General features: G+C 40.6%; 1 long non-coding RNA gene across 1 annotated transcript; it reads left to right on the plus strand.

The window, feature by feature from the left end:
* Positions 1-21,445: 21,445 nt before the first annotated feature.
* On the plus strand, positions 21,446-21,659 carry LOC121642360. Its single transcript, XR_006010871.1, has 2 exons — positions 21,446-21,554; positions 21,590-21,659. It is a non-coding gene; the product is annotated as an uncharacterized LOC121642360 (long non-coding RNA).
* Positions 21,660-22,082: the final 423 nt, after the last annotated feature.

A 22,082-nucleotide genomic window follows, 5' to 3' on the forward strand; every position in this document is an offset into this window, starting at 1 on the left:
TTCTCCTCATAGACTGATTGAATTACTTACAGTGTAAAATCATTTGTCAGATTCACTGGCATGTTAACAATAGATTCAAAAAAGAAATGGTGACCTTCGATGCAGTCATAAAGTCTAATTGTACAGCGGATCTAATTGTATAGTCAAGACATTGGGGGAAAAAAACAAAAACATAAAAGCATAAAAGGAAAGATAAGATTAAAAAAATGGCCTTCTGTTCTGGGCACGTCACTACCATAATCAGGGATGGATGATAAGAAGCCAAATTAAAGCTAAAGCAAAATAAGATTTATTCGAGCCTCCTGCTGTGGAATTTAAAAAATGGCGAATAAAACACCAAATAAGTGGCTGCAGCTAACTGTTAAGAACGTCCCTGCTAAACATGGTTTAACCTATTTGCTTGAGCAGTCGGTGAGACAAAAAGTAAGAGAACAAAATGCAAAACTTGGCATAGGGCTTGTGGGTGAAGCAATAAAAACAAAAGTGAGTAAAGAGGGGATCAGAAGTACAGAACAGAGCATATGTGAGTGTGAGTGAGTGAGAGACTGCAGGGTGGATTAAGGCGACATGAATCCTTTTTTGTTTGTTTGCGTGTGTAAACGCAGTTTTGATGAAAAATTTATGTCGCCTTCCAAAATGCCTTGTAAAGGATCCTCTGTCTTTGACTTCTCCATCTGTAGCACCTCAGGTAGGCATTTAGTATGCCGTTCTCTCTGTCAGGAGGGAACCGGCAGCTCTCCATGTGTCGAGCTGTCAGCGCAAATCCGCCGCCACCCCGCCCCTTCCACCACCCCTGTGACACACCTTTAGTCCCACAGTCTGGGAGCCTCCACCCGTGTGCTACGCCAGCCACCACTCTGCAACAAAACTTTTCAACAAAACATTTCATGTTGCACTTTCATGAAGACAGGCCTGCATCAAATAAATGATACAACACAAGAGTCGTTTGAGTGACGGATAAGTTTTGACATTTAATTCACATTTCATGATGGAAATCTTCTTTTCTTCTTGCAAAATAAACTGAGACATCTTTTGTTCTGAGGTGGATCGGGTTGACGAGGAGTTTGATGATATTGATTGCACTTCAGAGCGCTATTTGATTGGCAGCTGCCAAGGAGCTGAGGCTCCTATCCCACTGGTGCACCCACCCAAGCATCATCTTAGAACTGCTACAGAGGAATTAGATACACCGATAGTCCTTCATCTTCTTTCATTCCTGTTAATTCTGACTGACCGAGGAAAGGTAAATGACAGCACATGCTGTCAAACAAGTCTTGCTTGTGGTTTGCCTATAAGAACTTTATAAACCCGATTTAGAGAACAAAACCATTGATTTCAGTTCTCGATTATTATTTTTTGATGATGGTAGAAACTCTGACGTAGCTGTCACTCAGTTTTTCTGTTGTAATTACAAAGGTGTAGCATCCCACAGTGTCATCATGAGTGGTCAGCAGGACAGCCACAAGGCTTCCTGTCACAGGGAATGGCTAATTATAGCTCTTACAATAGATGTTTGGGGCGGGGTGTCTGGGCATGCAGATCTTCATAATAGGCTTCATTTATAACATGGACATCCACATTTCAATCTTGTGACTTGAAGCTGAGGGGCAAGAGGGAAGAAAGAGCATAATATGGTACAAATACACTTTAAAAATATTTTTGCATGTGAGCTTGTCATTTATGTGTTTTAAAGAAAGTTGGCTGAAGTATTTCCTTGCCCCCAGGCCTCATTCAAACACAGCATAAAAAAAAACACATTCAAAGAAAGGGGAGAAAAAAAAAAGATGGTGACTGTTGCCCGAGGAGGTATGGTTGTCATAAAAAAGCCGGGTTGGGATTTGTTGGTGTCACTCAATAAATCAGTAGGAGTTTAATTACCAGTCTGGTGTGGAGGAGCCGTGGCAAGCACAATGTGTGTATGTGTGCACGTACCTCTGTACATGTGTGTGTGGGTGTGTGTGTGTGTGTGTGATTGCAGGTTGAGAGTGGAGACGCTGTGACAGGCACTAGCTCTGTGAGTTAGCATTCCTCCTGGGCCAGACCCTACCAAAAGCTTGACAGGGCAGAGCTACAAACTCACACACGCATACATAGGACTGTACCATTCTTTGCAGGGAAGGGTGGGATAGGTGTCGGAAACTGAGGGGTTTTGCTCACAGAGTTGCAGCCCAGTCTCTCACACACTAATCCCCACTCACACACCTCCCCCTTTTCATGAACTGAGCTGGATAGGAACTTTGGAGGCTAATCTCTGACCCACAGTCCAGCACACACCAACTCTGACCCACAGTCCAATAATCCTATAACCAAAAAAAAAGGACATGAGATGTGGTGGGTGGGGTCTTTAAGCACATCAGGGGAGACATGAAGCGAAAAGAGATGTAACATACTGTAACAGAAAGCAGAAACAAGTCACACACACTAAAATATGTTGCAATGACTTCAGTAGAATTTCAATTTTCCAGTTATGTCTGTGTTATTAGACAATTAACACATGGCTCAAATTAGATGATCAAAATTTCAGTGTGATTTCAGTGCATAAACATGCTTGTCGGTGTGGGGAAAGCTGTTATTTGTTTTTTGTAATATTGTACATAAATTCCAGGAAAGCCTTAAATTGAACGAGAGGATGCACTCATTCAGGAAAAGATTGAAAATGAAAAAAATAATCAGGGGAATGTAGCAGGTAGAATAAAAAGGTGGCAGAGGAGCAAAGGCGGGTTTTGACAGAGGTAAGAGAGGTGACAATAAGCAATATGTGATGTTTTTCTCCTCCAATTCCCTTTGAGGTAACATCCAACAATTTGAAGGTTCAATGGGCAAGATTACAGTCCTTGCTGGAGATGAGTTAAAAATACAGGCTGACTTGTAACACTGTCTGCACTGAGTGAATGACACACATACACAGACGCCATCAGCGTGCTGCAGTGCTGCTCTCCGTGCCCACTGTTATTGGCTGTTTTCAACTGTGGCACGGATGAAAAGAGTCAGCATTACAGCTGTCAATTCAGATGGAGATCAGGTGGTGGGAACGAATGGGGAGACAGCAGATAGTGGCTTTGGTTTGTCATGCACATAAACACATGCACAGAAGACATTAATGTGTGTGCATGCATGAATGCATGCAAAGGCATTTGCAGATGCTAACCCATAAAAATAAATCCAAATTTAAATCCTCTTTTTTTGCCAAAGGATTCTACTGTCAGTCACTGATATACTGATCACTGTTTTTGTTCTGAGTCTTTCAGACTGGAAAACAATAGCAGCTGCAAGATGAGATATCTGTCTGATCACTCAGCACTAAAAGTACACCCAGTTTCTCAACTAGCAAATATCTGCCAATATGCAGGCTTTTCATGTTTAGCAATTGATACAATTCAAAGTGTTCTGCTGACAGAAAGAGAAATTTCCCAAAGAGAGTAATTAATTTCCTGGCACCTCAGTATGTGAGCTTGTAAGGCGAGTGGAACAATAAGGGTAAAAAACACTCCACAGTACTGTAGAGTTCTATGCTAACAGACAGATGCCAATCTCTCTTTTCTTGTGCTAGACATGTGTGCTAGTTGGCTGAGAGACATTAGCATTTGTTTTACCCCCCCAATCCCATGTGCTAGAGCCTCGGGCGCAACAGTCAAAGAGACACCACCACCTCCCAATATCTCATCTCACATCTCAGTATGCGTGAGTGTGAATGTGAGACAGAGAGTGAGCTCTCACTCATATGCATAAAAACAAACTCAGTGACTTCTGAAATGTACTGTGATTTATTTATTTATTTATTTTTTGTCCAATTTGTATGAGAAAATTTATAAAGACCCATTTCACATGCTGATAGTCTTTGGCTATTCTAACAGATTTCAGTGCCTATAGAAAGCCCACTTGTGTGCGTGTCAGCCAGTGCATGTCCACACCGAAGAGTGCATGTGCTAGTGCGCCCCCTAGCTCTCACACGAGGCCCATACTCTTTTATTTTTATTTTTTTTTTTTTTCTTCCTCCTGCTGCTCCTTTCTTGCCCTACATATCAGTCCCGTAGAGAATAGACCCGTCTAACACCAGGCTTCACAGAGACGCTGTTTTGTCATGTTTTATATCATTCTACTAATGGCAAAAAAAGCAGGTCTTCTGACTAAAGACTACAATATCCCTAAAGATCTCTGGTAACAAATGCTCTGGAAAAAAAAAATGTGACAACTTGCTTTAACTGAGCTCTGCTCTAACCAGCACAAAGCTTCTGTTTTGTAAACAGTCTGACTTTGTAATAAAACAGACAGACAAGAGAGAAGAGATAGGAAGAAGGAGAGATGGAGAGAAAGAGAGAGATCCAACAGATGGTAGATTTGGCGAGGCCTCCACCAGGCAGTTTATGTAAAAGCCTGTCTGGAAAGAGCACAGACCCCTGAAGCATCTCTCACATATTGAGGAGTCACAATCGTAGCCAGGCTGCAAAGTGAGATGCCCCTAATGTCGGTCATTACTGAAACACCACTGCTTTTCTTTTTTTTAGTCAGTCACCTGGGAGTTTTAACTGAAGAGGAATATTTATTCATGGAGAAAATGTTTGGGTAATATCTAATCAAATTATCTCCAAAATTAGGTAGTGTGTACAGTTACACATCATGGAATACAGCTTCTGTTAATATACCATTTAAGAATTTTATGTCATTTACAATTTGAAGACAATTTCTGTTTATAAAAGTTGGTTGATTTGGACATGAACCTAACTGCCATTTTGATCTGCATTAATTAATCTCCTCATAATTTGTTCAATTATTTCTTAAGGTTATAAAGTATTGGCTTAGACAAAATACCCCACATAACTTGAAATTTTGCATTCAAATAGTTCTTTAATTTATTAGACAGTGTTTTCAGCCAGTGAAAAAATGTTTCACAGTGAGCTGGCAGCCACATATCCTCACACACACATAACCCCAAAATGACCTATTTGTGAGCATGTGTGACCTGCGACTGTCGATCATTGCAAATTTGTGAAGCAATGAAGCGTGCAGGAGAGTCCCGTCAGAGCAGAGGCTAGACATCACCCCCATCTTTTCCATCCAGGGAAAGTGTATGAGGTTTTGTGTGTGTGTGTGTGTGTGTGTAGGGGGCTAAGCAGGGTGAATAAAACACCATGAATGCAAAGGAGCAAGTGGGAAGCAAAGACTCAGGAAGGCCACAAAAAGGAAAATTGTGCCACTGCAAGTGAAGCTCATCAAACAGAGTGATTTAATGTCATCTGCCAGCTTGCTAAAGCTCCCTCTATATCTGAATTGTTGAGAAAAAAAGAACTTCCATTCACGCTGGCATATTTTTATTCCTCCTCTTCTCTCTCATTTCACATGGGCTGCAGAAGCCTTAATTGTGCTCGCTCTTCAAGGCAGCCTTTTCACTTGCTCTTGATAAGTCTTTGATATTCTGTGCTTCACTAATTGTAGTCGCTGCAGTACATCTATCTTTTTTCAATTTCCTGATAATTAGCCTCTAACTCTTTCATCTGTCTTTTCAAGTGCACTAAATCTCCTTCTCTAATGAAAGTTACACTGAACCCAACAAGGTTGACGGCTGGTAAAGAAAAAAAGAAGAAAAAACACACATACACACATTTGGAGGTTTCTCTTCCTCTATCTCCTTCTTTCTCGCCGTGGGCAGGCCCTGTCCTTGGGTTTCTAACGTGAAAATATTCCACCAAAAGAACACAGGTGCCGTTTAATAAGAACATGCTTCAAAATGACTCTGGTTTAATGGATAGGAGATGTGAGGTGAGCGCAGGAGCTAACCTGGAGCGATTTGCTAAAAAGATCAAAAAGCTCAGAAATCACTCAAAGCCACCGCCGCACTCCCAAAAGACTGCAGTCATATTGAGAAGCTCCAAGTAATGAGCTAGATTGAAATATTACAAAGTGGAGGAGGAGGGGGGGTGTGTTATGTATATGATAACATATTAGCACTGCATCATTTCAGTCTGACAACCTAGTTTGTACTGAGAGCCCACCCTTCTTTTTCTTCTTCTTTGGTAAAATTTGTTCTTCCTATAAACTGAAAATCAGAAATCGCAGCAGCCGGATAAAAGAGAGGCAGACTGAGATAAAGGCTGTTTGAAGTACAGAGATTGTTTCTCTAATAGTTTTGTCTTTTGATTCAGTGTTTGGATGGTGTAAATGCGTTGTTGAGGGCTCTGTTAAGAGTAAATGCAAAGACTGCAGGAGGGGGAGAGCAGAGAAGAGGAGAGGGAGAAGGGGGGAAAAAAAGGCATCAAAATTGATTTTTCAATCATGCTTGCTGTTTCAAGAGGGCGTCACATGTTCTAATGACCTCATCCCTCTTGTAGTGATGTGAGTTATTTCACACCGGGCCATTTTAAACCAAGAGGAGTAAGGTGGCGGGCGGGGGGCATCAGGGGTGTTGGTGTGGGTGGTAGTGGTTGCGTTGGGGAGGGTAGTGCTAAGTAGGGCTCAAAGCGGTGAGGGGCAGTAAAGAGGAGAGGCGGGGTGGGCTAAGGGAATGGTTAACAGGGTCATTTAGATTGGATGGGAGATCGATACTGAGAGGTAGAGAGGAGGTGCATCTCTGTCACTGTGATGTGTGGCTTCTGTGTGATTGTTCTGCAGATTACGTACAAGGAGGGGAAAAAGAAAAGGGAAGTGCTGTCTGTAAGAGAGAGTGTGTAGGTGTGTTCGTGTGCGTGTGTGTGCTGGGAACAATCATGTCACCATCCTCCAGTGATTTAAGACACATTTCATGTTTTTTTTTTTTGTTTGATATATTCTATCCCTGCAGAGGAGGAAATGAAATGCACCGTGCTGAATGTTGAGCTTATCAGTTTTCTTATTCTCTTTTTCTCCCCCGCCTTTAGAAAAGTCAGTGATGCTGAGATGACAACCAGTGACCAATCAATTCATTAATCTAATAGAGATATGATGATGATATGTGAATTAAATCACAAAGCTTCAAAGGAGAAAATGACAAAATTAGAAATATAGCATATTCTGCTCCAAAGTTTGCAGAGATGCTGTTGAGTAAGTAAAAGTTAAAAGAAATAATATTGTACAGAAACTTTTAGTAACAGACTTTGGTCAACAGTATGAGGGTACTGATAAGGCACAACTGGAATGTTTCTGTATATAAAAATGCTAACTGGCACAATAGTTGTTTTGTCATTGCGCTAACTTGGAGTAGTTGATGTTGTGATGTTAATTCTGTCTTTGCGCATGCTTCCTTGTTGTATGCAATAACATGCCCTCTAGTGCTGCCTACAGCATTTCCTGCAGCATGTTGTGGGCCTTATGAGCAAACATGGAAAAACTGATACAACTGATAACGTGACACCAACAGAAGTAAAAAAAATAAAATAGTTAGCTATCAAACACACAGTTAGAAGGCATGGCTGCCTTTCCCGGTGCAAATGTATTGTAGTATGCCTAATTAAAACATTCATGTGAAAGCTAATTCATGGTTTCCACATCTCCTCTGCCACAAGGTCTGTGTACCATAAATTTTGTCATCTTCACCAGGCAACGAGGTTCAACAGGTCCCTCTCTTGATGACTCTGCATAGTCCAAATACACAAAACTCCAGACTGAGAATGTCACCTATGCATGTGCTTGCTTAGATCTCCATTCAGTAAAACACCATAACTCACTAAGAGGAGGAGCAGAACACAGGTGTTTGCTTTAAAGAAAGAATCCCTTCTGTTGTCCACATTTCCACATTCACATAACAAGCTCGTGTACAGGAAGCTTCAACAAACCCAACCCAACAGGGAGTATATATGGTAAATATAAACCATGTACAGGTTTATGTACAGCTCAACTTTTGCTTGCAATAAATACTGCAATAAGTAATGAAGCATTGAGCTCTGATTTCAGGCAAACCCCTAAAATCTTCACTAGAAAAAGATACTTTGTTTTCTTCTTCTTGGACTTAACAGTCAAACTCCAAAACTAAGTAAAACACAGTTTTCAGGTGTCAAACATGTTTTTAGAAACTAAAGTCTGGTATATTTTAAAGTGTTATGTGATGTGTGAACACTATGTTATTAAAAAAAGAAAATGCAATTACAGCAAGTCAGTATAAACTGATCCTGATGTGTGCTTGGTGACAACACTGCATCAACTTCCAGAAATTTCACAATATGTTTAACTTAGTGGATGCTTTCATCTTTAAATATTTTCTTCCTAAGTAGGTCTTTAAAATGGAGTGCAATAGTCTTATGAATGGTAAGATGGTCGCAACAAAAGCAAAAATCATGTAATACCTTACATGTCCCAATAGAAACACTGTGTACTCCTTCAGTTTCACAAAGGTCAGAGATCAAGGTCAGCAACAGAGCAGCTTGTAGGGATCCAGTATGTTGATCAAAGTCTGGTCTGAGGGCAGGAAGTCTGCTGACACAGCTGCTTTCAACCAAAGGATTCTTTGTGTAAACATATGACATGACTCACTAATATATTCTAATATTTATATATTTATGTATTGGCTGTGACTTGTTTTGTGGAGCCAAATAAGTAAGAACCAATACAATACTATTATTATCTGAATATTACAATAATAATAAAGCTGCTTCTTTCCTCACCTCTCATGTTGTTTCGTGAATCATGACAGCTGTCGGTAATCAGCTGAGCGGCTTTTCTCTCTTGTTGTGTTTGTTTATGGTTCAGCTGAGATGGAAGAAACTAGCGTTTCATGGTTCACACCATCACATATTTGCTCAAAAGTATTGTTTTTGCCAAGATCCTTCTCTAACATAGTATTTGGCTGGTGTTCGACAGGACTTATACTTCAGCCATGCAGGGGCGGGTCTAGAAAAGTTCTGATGGGGGTCCAGGCAGAAGCACTGACGAGGAAAAGTGGGGGCACAAATGAGACCTTTATTTAGGTCTAGATTTTATGAAATATTGAACTGATTTTTACAAGTAAAGTGATCATTTAATGTAAGAAAGTAAAGAAAAACATGTAAAACAAACAGCCAATGATCTAGTTTATCAACAGGTGTTTACTTTGGGTGGTGCTGATGTAGGACTTTTATCACTGCTGCAAAAACACACTTAAATGAAACAAGAAAAAACATGTTTTTATCCAGATCATTAGTTTTATTTGTTTCTTCATCAGTGGTGGCTGTTTAACTTCAATCATTACATATGCAGGTTTTATGACAGATATTTTCACCATGGAGACAGTTAGTGATGGTAGAGAAGACTTAGAACAACATATAAAACTACATTACATGCTGCATTTACTGACCACTGGACATCTGATGTTTACTCAAAGGAAGGTCAGTTAACAGTAAATAATTGTAGCATTGGCTTTTTCTGTTGATATTATTGTATCAACAGAAAGAGCAGAACCTTACAAATATTGCAAGCATAAGTGAAAATGGGCAAATAAAAAAACTATCCCGACCAAGCATTTTAAATAAACCCTGCATAAAAGAAAACCAAACCAAACACATTTACTAACCCTAAATCCCTACCACATAAACAGGAGAAAACATATAGAAAAGAAAAAGGTGGTTCACCCCTACAGCTTCGGCTTTTAACAGTGGAAACCTGCTACAACAAAAATATACTCACACAGAGTACCATGTGGGAATCAGCAGCTTTAAACAAATCAGATAATAAACCTTAAATAAAACCTTTTTGAGGACCCAGCAAGCTGATCGCTGCTGCTGTCAAAAGTGCTGCCACCAGAACACAGGATCACTTGAATTTGACAAGGCAGCATGTGACAGCAGGGACCAATCCGGAGATGGCTGGTTGTCAGCTGGTGTTCAGCGGTAGGCCAATCAGTAGGTGACACATGCCTTGGGAGAGCCAACCGCACCTGAACCAGTGGACACTCTCAAAGAACAAACCATCTATAAGAAAGAATGACCCACTCTGGTGCACAATCATAGACATAAAAAAAAACACACGGTTAATGCCGTAACACAAGGCTTCATTAAGCTGACTAAACAAGGGCACACACCTTTTACAGTCAGCAGCTAGTTGTACTCGGTGTTGCCAACTTAGTGACTTTGTCGCTATATTTGGAGAGTTTTCTCTTGCCTCTAGCGACTTTTTTTTTTCAGAAAAGCAACTAGCAACAAATCTAGCTACTTTTTCTGGTGATACTGGAGACTTTAGGAGACTAACGTGAAAGAGCGTATAGTTTACTCTTCAATAAGGAGTGGGTGCTGCGCAGACCCCTCCCCCGTCCAAAAGCACTAGGAAGAGGCTTGTTCCTCACGCGGCGGAGCTGCATTCAGAGCAGGAGATGATCGCCTCTGTTTCATGACCAGGCTGAAAATGATTACAATCGTGATTACAATATTAATCAAAATAATCGTGATTATTATTTTCGTCCTAATCATGCAGTGCAGCCCTTATGCACCCAACATCAGTAAGATTCCCTTCATCCTCGGGTGGAAATCGAAAAGATGAATGACCGGTTGTAACCTGCTAGAGACAATAAGCAGCCACAGGATCATGTTAAAAAAAATTTAAAATGTGTTTGACTGGACACAATGATAGTGTATCTTCTCTTATAACAGTCACAAGTCTTGGTGGGCTTTGTTATTTCCTCCAGCTCCCTCTTCACATATCGCTCATCAAATGGCCCAACTAATAAATCATAATATGAGGAGGAGATGGAGAATGGGGAAGAGTGGATATATATATATATATATATATTTATATATATATATACATATTCTTATTTTATCCTCTTGCCTGAGCTGATAGGAAGGAGCGGTATCACTGTCTTTGCTATTTGCCAGTACTGCCCGTTCATCACAGGGTACCCTCCCTCCTTTCCTCACTGTGTGGATCCTGGATGAACGATGTAAGGATGAATGGAGGGATGGACAGCAATCAGGTGCTCACAACTCCAGTCCTGTCAGGATCTAGCCTTCGAATACAGGTCCCCGCAGCTCATTAGTGAAAATGGATGAAAATGATCTTTTATCATTCTCTCTCTATTTGTTTTTTTGTTTTTTTATTTTCTTTGTTTTTTTGTTTACAATTGAAGTGTGCTTCCCCAGCAGGGATGGTTTCTGGCATTAGCTGACCATTTATTTTCATTGTGCTGCACAGTGTTTGTGGTTGGTATTCCTGTATTTTACTCAGCCCATGTCTGCTGTTATAATGAGGCTTTTTGGGGGACTAAACTTTGAGGGGCTCTGCAGGGACTCTGGCAATGCTGTAAATCGGATGTTATTTGTAGTTGACACTATGTGACCTGCTCATATCCATAACATTTCTTGTGGAGTGAAGATGTTACAGTGATGAGGTCATGCGGCTCACTTTTAAAAACTTTGTTTTTCCAGGGCTCTTACAATGAAAAATTGCAGATGAAATCCATTATACTGTAAATATCCCCTACATATCATGGTAAATGTCTTTAATAAGAGGAAATAAATCGTAAAGAGAGAGAGCCATGCTAAGATCAAGCAGAAAAGAGCTTGTGACAGCTGTGATTGACAGGCTTTCCCACACAGATAGAAAATCTGAAAAAGTCTGCATTTGATCAGAGTAGATAAGTCAACATGCTGAACTGCTGGCAGATTTCTTCAGAACATCTCGGAAAAGCATGATGAAATATGACAATCCTATTTTCTGTTTGACATGAGGTCAAGCTGTGTTAAACACAGAAAGCTGACAACACCTGGTTGAAAACTTGCCTGCCAAATGCCTATCATGTGAAGTTCTGACATGCACAAGATGTGCTGACAGTGTTCTCCAGCCTACGGCCACTGGGTTTAAATGGAAGCATGTGCAAGTATGTGTGTGCGCTACAAAAAGGAAACATATTAAAGGACAGCAGGCCACTTCACATCTCCACATCAGTCATTTCTGAAAGCATGTTTTAAAGCAGAGATCACACCATCTAGACATCAGGTAATTAGAGTGATTCATTTACAATCCATGTGGCTTTCTTAAAAGTGTGTTGTGAAAAGGATAGTGTGATGTGTTGTGATGGCTCTCTGCTTGTGGGAGGTGAAGGCGACAGCTCAAAATGATGTGAGCGGTGAGCAGCTGCTGGAAAAATGGGAAAAGACTGAAGCCGAGTTGTGCACGTCACGGCTTGATGGATTCCGTTACTCATTTTTCTACTAATTCAGATTTTCTCAGGTCTTTGAAAAAATAATCACAATAATTGAGACTAGCAGAAAAAAACTGGGTGTCAAACTGAGCTTTTAAAGACAAATAGCTGCACTTACTGTATTGTATGCCATTTCTTCCCCCCACCCCGCAGTTTGATTTGAGCTAATTTAATTTCTTTCTCAAGGGCGGGAAAACTAGCTGCCTCTTCAAACTTTCAGAGTATGTAATTTGGTGTAAAACAGTAGCACTTTAGGCGTTCTCCACCAGCGAAATTAAATGGGACCCCGCGGGGTTGTGTTGTAGGGTATTAAGTAATGTTTATTGATGTTTATTCTCTGAGGGAGCCGTGTGAAAAAAAAAAATCACTCTTCAGCTTTGATTAATTTCCCGCCTTGCTCCACGTAAAGGATGGAGCTGAAGCAAAATCGCTCTTTAGCCATGACTAAGAGAGACTACAAGTTGAGCATCTGTCAGTCCCTAAAAACCCCTCGTGCTGTTTTATGTTAAAAAATGGACTATGACTCTGAGGATTTTTTTTTTTCATTGAAAAATGATGTCTGGGAGCTTGCAGCACAATTCATCACCTATGAATTTGAACAGCTGGTATGTCTTCCTTTTACTTTTCAACAACAGTGGCCTTGGTCTGTCATTATTATGGAGGCTAAACATCAAACAAATACAAGATAAATCTGGATGCAATCATCATCATCACATTTATCATTACACTTTGTGCTAGGGTAATTTTGGTGGGATATTATATCGAATTCAATCAAAAGAAAAGCAATTACATGCCATTTTTTTTGCATTGCAGAATAAGAAAACCTCTTTTCTCTCTTCGTACACTTCTTCCAGGTTCATGGGAATATCTAAAGCAGAGCCTGTGTTTGTTTCCTCTTTGAATCACCTTTTTCCTAAATGTTCCTGTGTGTTTCTGCTTGGCTGGCTGCAGGACTGACACCTCTCCCCAGATCCAAGCGTGTTCCGTCGCCATCTTGCTTGCCCCTTGTGCCAGCCTGTCATCTTGCCTAATCCATCACTCTCTCACAGCACAACAAGTCCCAGCCCGTCACACTCGCACACAGGAGGTAACTTCTCCTTACTCGATGATAATATAAAATGAAAGGCTTAAAAACAGTGACACTGTTGCTATGACAACTTCATGCTGAAGCCAAACCTTTGTCTTTTTTTTCTTTTTTTTTTTTTTACCTGCTTTTTAAATATGCAATGAAACAAACCTCTGAACACACAATATGAGTTGAGGACCACTTGTGAAATCCATACTCTGTAACCGTACCACTTTTTTTTATATACCTAATACTTCATGCTCCTCATATGCCATTTACCGTAAAGGTCTTATTTGATGGAAGCTATAAGCAATGAGAGGCAGTGCTTTACAGTGAATTTAGAGAAGCTAAGAGGTGCTGTTAGGCATGATGTGAAACAGAATCAAAGCCTGGAAGCTGCTCTAAAATCGCCGTGAAGCACTGCATTGAGTGGCTTATTGCATTTGTAAAATGACATTATTCCAATGTTATTCTTTAGTGGTGTAGTCCATGACAGGATTGACCTGATTCATTTGCATGACTTCATTGGATTCTTATGAAAAAGACAAACTCTGCGTCTGCTCTGCAAGATATGACTGCAGTTTGATCACACATTTGTGCCTTAAAATTCTCTCGTTATATTATCTTCTCTGAAAAGAATACAGTTTGAATCTAAATGCAAAACTGGGATTCGGTTGAATCCTGTAGGAATAAATAAATAGAGTTTGCATGTAAAACATGATTTCTGCTCTTTTGGGCTTGTCAGGACAAAAATGAACATTTTTGCTCATATTTTATTATTGATCTGCATGGCTGAAATTTGCATTATAAATTTATAATTTATTTCTTCATTTACTATCTGTTCAATTTCTTTATACTGTATGTATGCAGCCTTAGGCATTCCTGTCATGTTGTCCTGCATGACTATCTCTTAACCTGCCACTTTATTGGATTTTTAACATGTTGTCAAAGCGTTGCAGCTTATAATTAACCGACTGTCTAATGCTGAAATGTTCATAGAAATGCTCAGCACGAAGAGTTGAATGAAAAAAAATAAAGAAAAATGAAACATCCATGACTTGCATGGTCAGTTATGAGCCGACGGCTCATCGAAACCAGAGGGCCTGATTATTTAAGAGACAGCTGTGGTCACGAGAGGCCAAATCTGCTAATGACCCCCTGTCATATTCATTAGGGGTCCTTGGCAGTGTCTGCATGGCTCCAGTTGCTGTCAGGCGGTTTACAGCCTGTCGCAAACATCTGACAGCTACTCACACCTGAGCTGGTTCTCACAGGTGCTCATACTATCGGGGGCATTATTATCCCTCATCCTCACTTGCCATTAAAAATCAGGAGACACTTTTTTTCAACGTTTTTACATCCAGTATGAAACGTTCAACTCAGAAGAGAACCAAAAAAAAAAACTAAAAGATAAATGGATGCTTTTATTTTCAAGATTTTGTCCCAGCATAACCTGCAACAATTTGGTAAGCATCCTTTACTGCACCACACAGGGAGGCAAACAAAGAAAACAGCAGCTGAGTTACTGGTACAAAGTCAGACACCACAGAACTCAGAGCAAGTCCAACTATAAGAAAACTTCAGATCCAAACTCTCTTCATTTGATATGGAAAGGGAACAGTGCTTCTTGATGGGTTATTTCTTGCAAGAAAGAGTTGCATCAGTCCTTCCACTTCTGACTGAAGTCAATACAAGCAATGTTGCCTCACACTGCCCCTTCCCCCTAAACCCTCAGCACATTGCATTGTGGGATATCCTGTTGGTTCATCGTCCTCTGCTTCTTGTCCGCTGGTTGTCTGAACATCAGCCTTGTCCGTGTTATGTTCTGCTCTTTCTCTCTCTGCCCCAAAAGAATGACGGGTCTCTGAAAGGCCTGGCTGTCATGATCCTTCAATAGCAGCTAGCTAATTGCTGACCCTAACAGGCCCAATTAGCACTTACAAGCTCTGTGCAGGGGCCCATGGGAGCTGTCTGCGCAGACATGGGGATGAGACAAGGCCACCGCTGCAGCATCTGAAGCACAAAGAGCGGCCACACGGCAACAGTGTGGCCGCTCTTTTTTCTGTCTGGTTCTCTTGGCTTTATTACCCCTGCTGCCTCTCTCTCCATCTCTTTCCATCTTTCACCCATCCTTTAGTCTCTGCCTGCCCAGCTGGGCTCTTTGCTGGGGCCCCAAGAGCCCTCCTCAGAAACATCCCTTGAAGTACAGGGAATCAGAGGCAGATGAGCACTCGGGGAAAGCTGGCTGAGCGAGAAAAAGGGGCTCCAGCTCCGAAGCTGGTATCACGACAGCAACAAGCGTGTAATCAGCCCTCTTTTAAAGTGGCTTCTTAAAGAGCATGAGGGCTAATGTGCACAACTTAGACTGATATTTTCGATAAAGCCCCACATTTAGTAACTGGCAAATACTTCAAGCCGGCTGTTCCCTTTTGAGTGTGAAATGCGATAAAGACATACATCTCCCCTCTGATAAGGAAAATGCTGGGAGGAGCTGGAGCGGTTGGCACACAAAAGAGGTCTGTCAAGACATCGGGAGTTTGGTGATTTTACAAGCAATAATTCTCCCACAAAAAAAAGGGTGCACAGTGGAAGATGATTAACGTGAGCCGAAACAGTCATCCCTCATCTATTCTGTTATCTTCATTATTTGGAAGGCGTTAAAAGAGGCCAGGGATGGAGGCTCGGGGAGAGTAGCTCAGGAGGTGGGGGAAGTTCTATGTGCTGGGATACTAATTACAGTGTCCACTAATAGCGCCTCAAGTAAACCAGGCCAATGCATCTTGCTTGATGAGAACATGCATCAACCAGCTTAATTGAGAGTAAAATGAGGCAGGCGTGCCACAGGACCTATTAATCAACATTGATGAATGAAAGTGTAATTAGATGTGGAAATACATGAAAAAAGGGGAAAGGAAAAGCAATTGGTTAACTTAAAGTTAAGGCTACAATTGTTAACTAACATGCCGCAATATTATGCACATTAGGCTTTATCTTTTACACACTTCCAACTTTTTTCTGCAATGGAAATATGTATGGTGCGTTTGCTGAGGCATCGTTTTGTTTACATAGATGTTGTACTTCCTGCGTATTAGTGTGTGAGTGTATGAGTTCGGCTGCACCTGCAATACAGACTGCACCTGCTGATGAGTACACACTCCAGCCTAATTAGCTAATTCAAAGAACCTCCATCATTTACAGCACTTGTATTCATTTCCGTTTTTTTTTCTCTAAGCCAGAATGATCATTGTCTATATGGTCCACACTTGCTTTTATCCCAACCAGATTAAACAGGTGTGACACCTGAGTTTGTTGGACTATCCATATGAATAAGGTCTTGTCTGTGGTAGTGCACCAGAGGCAAACAGCCATCATCGTTTTTAATTTAACATGATCGTGTCAACACTTTCAAGGGTTACTTAATGTCAGGAGAGTTGGGATCTGTGTATGATGCAGTGTGACATATTCAGCCTTAATCTGTGTTTATTGTTCATCATATTTATCTTGTGTTGCAGCGTTTTTCGCTCCCTGACATTGACATTCATTGCTGGTCCTGCGCAGCCCCATGAGCTATGTGAATAAACACAGCAAACACAACACCCTTGAAACGCCATAATCCCTTTTGTTTTGGTGGAAGCTCTTTTCGCTGTGTATGCAAGTGGGAAAGCCTCTCCGTCTTTATACACACAGACACACACACACACATGCATACACATAAAGACATACAAACAAACTCACAGGCACAAATCAGCACACACACACACACACTTTCTCTCTCTGCTCACTTTCCCTTTCAAAAGCTCTTATCTATTTATAGACTTTGATATGTAAACCTATGAAATCTTACCTCAGGCAAGACAATCAGGCCTGTTCTTCTTCAATCCGCTGGAATCAAAAGACAGAAAGGGGAACAAAAAAACCGATGAGAAAAGCAAAACACAAAAGAGACACAATGTAAGAGGAAAGAGGCAGAGGCTTGGTTATAGTATAGGGTTGATAATTACAGCCAAAGACAAGGCAGATTAGGGTGATGTTTTCACCAAATGTTTCATCAAGAGGAGACAGACAGAAAGAGCAACGCGTTTTATTCTTCAACCTCACATTGCCTTCTATCTCTTTGCATTACAGAAGCAGGATGGTGTTGTTCTGCTGGCAGAGGCTGGCTATCTGTCATGGGGTGGTGCGCTCAATATATGAGATGCACCATAATGAAGAGGACAGTGGGAGATATAATGCGGCAGATTTACCAAATTTGGTAAACGGAAAGTCTAACGCAGCATAGCAGTGCAGGGCATGAGAGGTCAGCTCCATTTTTTCCTGCGCCCACTGACATCATCTAAACTGGCCTGGCTGAAATTAGCCTAACCCCCGGAATGACATATCTCTCCGCATAAGCCATGTCGGTGCGACGAGCGGCTGAACGTGAAATCCAAATCAACACATTGTTTTTGCGATGTCAGAAGCAGCCAGGGAATGACCATCACTATCTGGCTCGGGGATATTTGTTGTCAAAACGGTAGCTCTGCAAACTGTTTGAAATAATCTAATCCAGTGAATCTTGACTCGTTAGGGTCATTATGCAGGCTTGACCTCGTTCTGTAGGGATGGATCTCAGTGTGGAGAAGGGGAGGTGCGGGCAGACAGGACTGTCTGCAGGAACAAGTGGAACTTCCTCCATCAATAAGTGTGACGCATGTTGGCTTCAAAGACGGGTGGCTGCCTGGTGGAAGTAGCACGACACCCGTTGACTTTAAAGCCCTTTATGCCCCCAGCACCAAACAAGACAACACAGATTCAGTCAGTATTAGTAAGGGGGAAAAAAAGCACACATTGTTGGGCTTAAATGCGCTGAACTATTACTGTGTTCAAGAAAGAACCTTGTGTTAAACACAAAAATTCCAGACCATTAACATCCTCTTCATGTCACTAACTACACATGCGAATTTTGTGTGAAAGTGACCAAATTTCTCAAATTTGTTATTTCAGGACACTGTTAGTAGATGGTTTATGCAACTTTATTTCAGGGAAAAAGTGGAACATTTACATACTTCTGTTACAGGGTGGGGGTGGAAAGGGGGAATGGGGGGGCAGCATATATAAGTCACACTGGACTATAGCTTGCAATTATTTAAAATAAATAAATGAGACTTTTCACAAAATCTAAGCCCAAGAACAACTGCACAATACACAATAGCACACAGAACAACAGGCTGAATAGGTGTCTGGTATGTTGGTATCATGGATTTTTTTTTAAACTGTGAGGGAGAACTACTCTTCTTCTTACACTAAATAAACAGCTGATTGAGGGGCTGAGAAAGTACAGAAGTGTATACATCTCATTTGGCTTTGCATATATATATATATATATATATATACATATATATACATATATTACATATATATTAGGGCTGTGAAATGATTAAATTTTTTAATCAGATTAATCACAGCTTTCACATGAATTATTAATCACGATTAATCACCATTTGCGACTATGCCTGAAATTTACCTGTTTTGTATTGTATCAATAGAAAGAACCAATGCTAACAAATATTTACTGTTAACTGACCTATTCTTGGGTAAACGTCCAATAGTCAGTAAATGCAGCATGTAATGTACTTCTACATGCTGTTCTAAAACATCTCTACAGTTCAATATTTCATAAAATCTAGACCCCAAAAAGGTCTAATTTGTGCCCCCACTGGTCAGTGCTCCTGCCTGGGGCCCCTGTCAGAACTTTTCTAGACCCGCCCCTGCTGAAATCCTTTTCACGGCTACTTTCTGTCATCAGTTACTGTGTTAGAGAAGGTCCTGCCAAAAACAATACTTTGAGGTGAATATGTGACGGTGTGAACCATGAACCGCTAGTTTCCTCCTTCTCAGCTGATCCATAAACGCACGCAACAAAAGAGAAAAGTCAATCAGCTGATCACTGTCCACCATCGGAATTCACGGAGCAGCATGAGAGGAGAGGGAGGAAGCAGCTGTTGCACAAATGCAAAGACGACCAGAGATCCTCTGGAGCAGACATGTTGGTGCAAAACGCAGGATAAGTTTAAAAAAGAATGTGGAAAAGTACGAGGGTGGAACCCTCTCACCGGGAAAAGAGTGTGTGTTAATACACCCACATTCTCCATGGAGGCGATGTCCATGTTGCTCCATTAATGCTGTTTATTCTCAAATCCATCCATAGAGCCAGCCTGCTGATCTTTCACATCACGCCTCTCCAATGTACAGTAAAATCATAATGTACCTTAAAATGCCTACAAGGAGACATTAACAAGTATAAATTTCCATTATCTTTTATGATTTTACTTACTACTTTGTGATAAAAACAAATGATCAGAACACATTATTTACACTGTACACTCTTTCTGCCATCTCTCAGTGCCAGGCCTCTAATGAACTGAATTTGACCATCATCTCCATCACTGCACCCTTACGTGGCCAAAGGCAGAGGCAATCCTCTCTGCTGTCTCCTTGTGTCTCAGAAATAATAAATACCCTTTCTTTTAATGGCTGACTTTATGTTGCTTTTGCAGCAGAGCTGTCGCTTGGGTAGTAACACTAAAGATGCAATCACGGCGGTTGGCGGGTGGAAGATGGACGAGTGAGTGGGACAGGTGGACAGGTGAGATAAGAAGGTTTTGTGAGAGGCAGTCAGGCCTGGATTTGTGTGGCTGTCCACTGCCGGACGCTTAATAGCTGATGGCAAGCTGTGATTGTGATGAACATTTTAAATCCCCGGTCCGGTTTACCTTGACCTTTTTCCGTCTTCTCTTCTGTTGTATCACATTTTTGGTAGCTCGTCTTTTGTGGGGTCAATGTCTTTGTTTCACTGTCCACACCAGTATGGCATTACTTACCTTTGATACTCAAAACTATGAGATAATTCATAGTCATTCAGTCTGGAAGATGTTTTTGCTTTTTTGTTTTTTTTTTGTTTTGTTTTGTTTTTTTTTGTGTGTCTTTTTGTACAGCAATTCCCATTTTAAGCAAGTATTATAGTCTCCCTAAATTAAAGTACAAATGGCAAATTCTTCTCACCAACCTTTATTGGTATTGACCTAAGTAGATGGGTTTGGTTCAATTTGAGTGGGATTGGAAATAGTCTGACTGCATTTAAGGTAGGAATAAGTTAAATATTATAGTTAAATGTTTTTAAAGAAAACATATTCTGGTGGAAACCCTTTATTTGATCAGCTTTACCAAAACAAAACCTTTCCCACTTCTGATTCATCCTCAGAGACAGCATTCATTTTGGCACCTAGTTGTGTTTTAATTAGTCTTATGACAGAAACACATGTTATTGCTAACATCCATTTATTTAAAGGTCATTATCTTTTTTATCTCTTTATCCACCCCTTCTCACCCTAGTGTGTCTAACACAGCTGTTTTGTCTTGTGTCCATATCTAAATATATTTATGATGCATAGTGACAATTTGCCAGCAAATAAAACCATACAAAACACATAGCTAAATATTCATCTCAACTGGTAAGATAGCTTTTTTTATTTCACTGCTACTTTGGAGAATGAAGAGTTTGATAGTTTTGTAAGGTCCTCCAGCTGTGACTGTTGGTTTGTTTGTAAGTCATCAGAAGTGGAGATGGACTGGCTTTTCATGAAGGTGTATTTAGTTTATTAAGTTTTAGACTGACTCTTTTGACTGATGTAGTTTCAGTGACATTTCATCCTAGGTTTAATCTGCTTTGGGGAAGATTTCAACTTTGTTAATTGACAAATTATTCATCGTGTCAGTTTGGGTAAAATTAAAAATATAGAAAATCTAATTTAATTTTCATGTTGTTTAACTTTGAGAAAGGATATGTGAACATTTTCAGTTGGAAAATAAAAAAGGATATATATATATATATATATATATATATATATATATATATATACACATACACACACACACACACACACACACACACACACACACACACACACACACACACACACACACACACACACACACACACACACACACACACACACACACACACACACATACATACATACATACATATTTGTTTATTTATTTAGGGGTACCTTAAAATTATCTTCAAAATTCAGCATTTTCATTCAGACAGCTGAGATGGTTAATTTAATTGCAGTTTACTCTGATCAATTTATCCGTATGGCAAATCGAGCCAGTGCTACGTCCCCTTTTGTCCAGGGGTCAATAGGACAGTAAGACAGACGAAGCCGGACCAAGGATAAATAAAATACAATGATCTTTATTAGTAATCAAAACAAAAATGGGTTCCAAAACACATCCGGCTATGGTTTAACTATAAAACAAAATAAACTAAAAGTGTCCCTTTTGGGTTTTAACAATTATCTTTAACACTAACAATTAACAAATAAACCAAACAAACCCAAAATGTCCCTAAAACGGGCTACACGCTCACAGGTGGAATACTAACAAACAAAAATACACGCTCTCAGGTGGACTTCTAATAATCTAACAAAACCAAGCTCCTGATAACACAACACAAAACCTCCTTATTTCAGGCAGGGACGGTACTCAAACTCAGAACACAAAAGCAGTTAATTTTATACCAAATCTCCAAAATCCACACACAGGAAAGTCTCTGAACCACACAAGCAGAAATCTCTCCCAAACTGGCAAGCGTGTGTCCCGCAGTCCACAGCTGCCACGGATGATGGTGATGATGCATTCTTAAATGAGGCCTCTCCTCCGGATTGGGTTGCTGGTTAGGGAGTGAAGCGTAGGGCGGCCAATCATGAAGCAGGGAAGGCGGGTGCTGGGTAGTCTCCACAGTCACTTTGTTTCCAGCACGTGAAACTCCCACTCCTCCTGGCTGATAAGCCGGCGGGCGTAACACCAGTAAGGTTTTTCCTTCTGAATATGAGGACATGCATTTAAATTATTTCGATGCATTCTGATCAATTCAAGTTTGATTAGATGCTTTCATTA

Source organism: Melanotaenia boesemani, chromosome 6, assembly GCF_017639745.1.
Source record: "Melanotaenia boesemani isolate fMelBoe1 chromosome 6, fMelBoe1.pri, whole genome shotgun sequence".
Taxonomy (NCBI): domain Eukaryota; kingdom Metazoa; phylum Chordata; class Actinopteri; order Atheriniformes; family Melanotaeniidae; genus Melanotaenia; species Melanotaenia boesemani.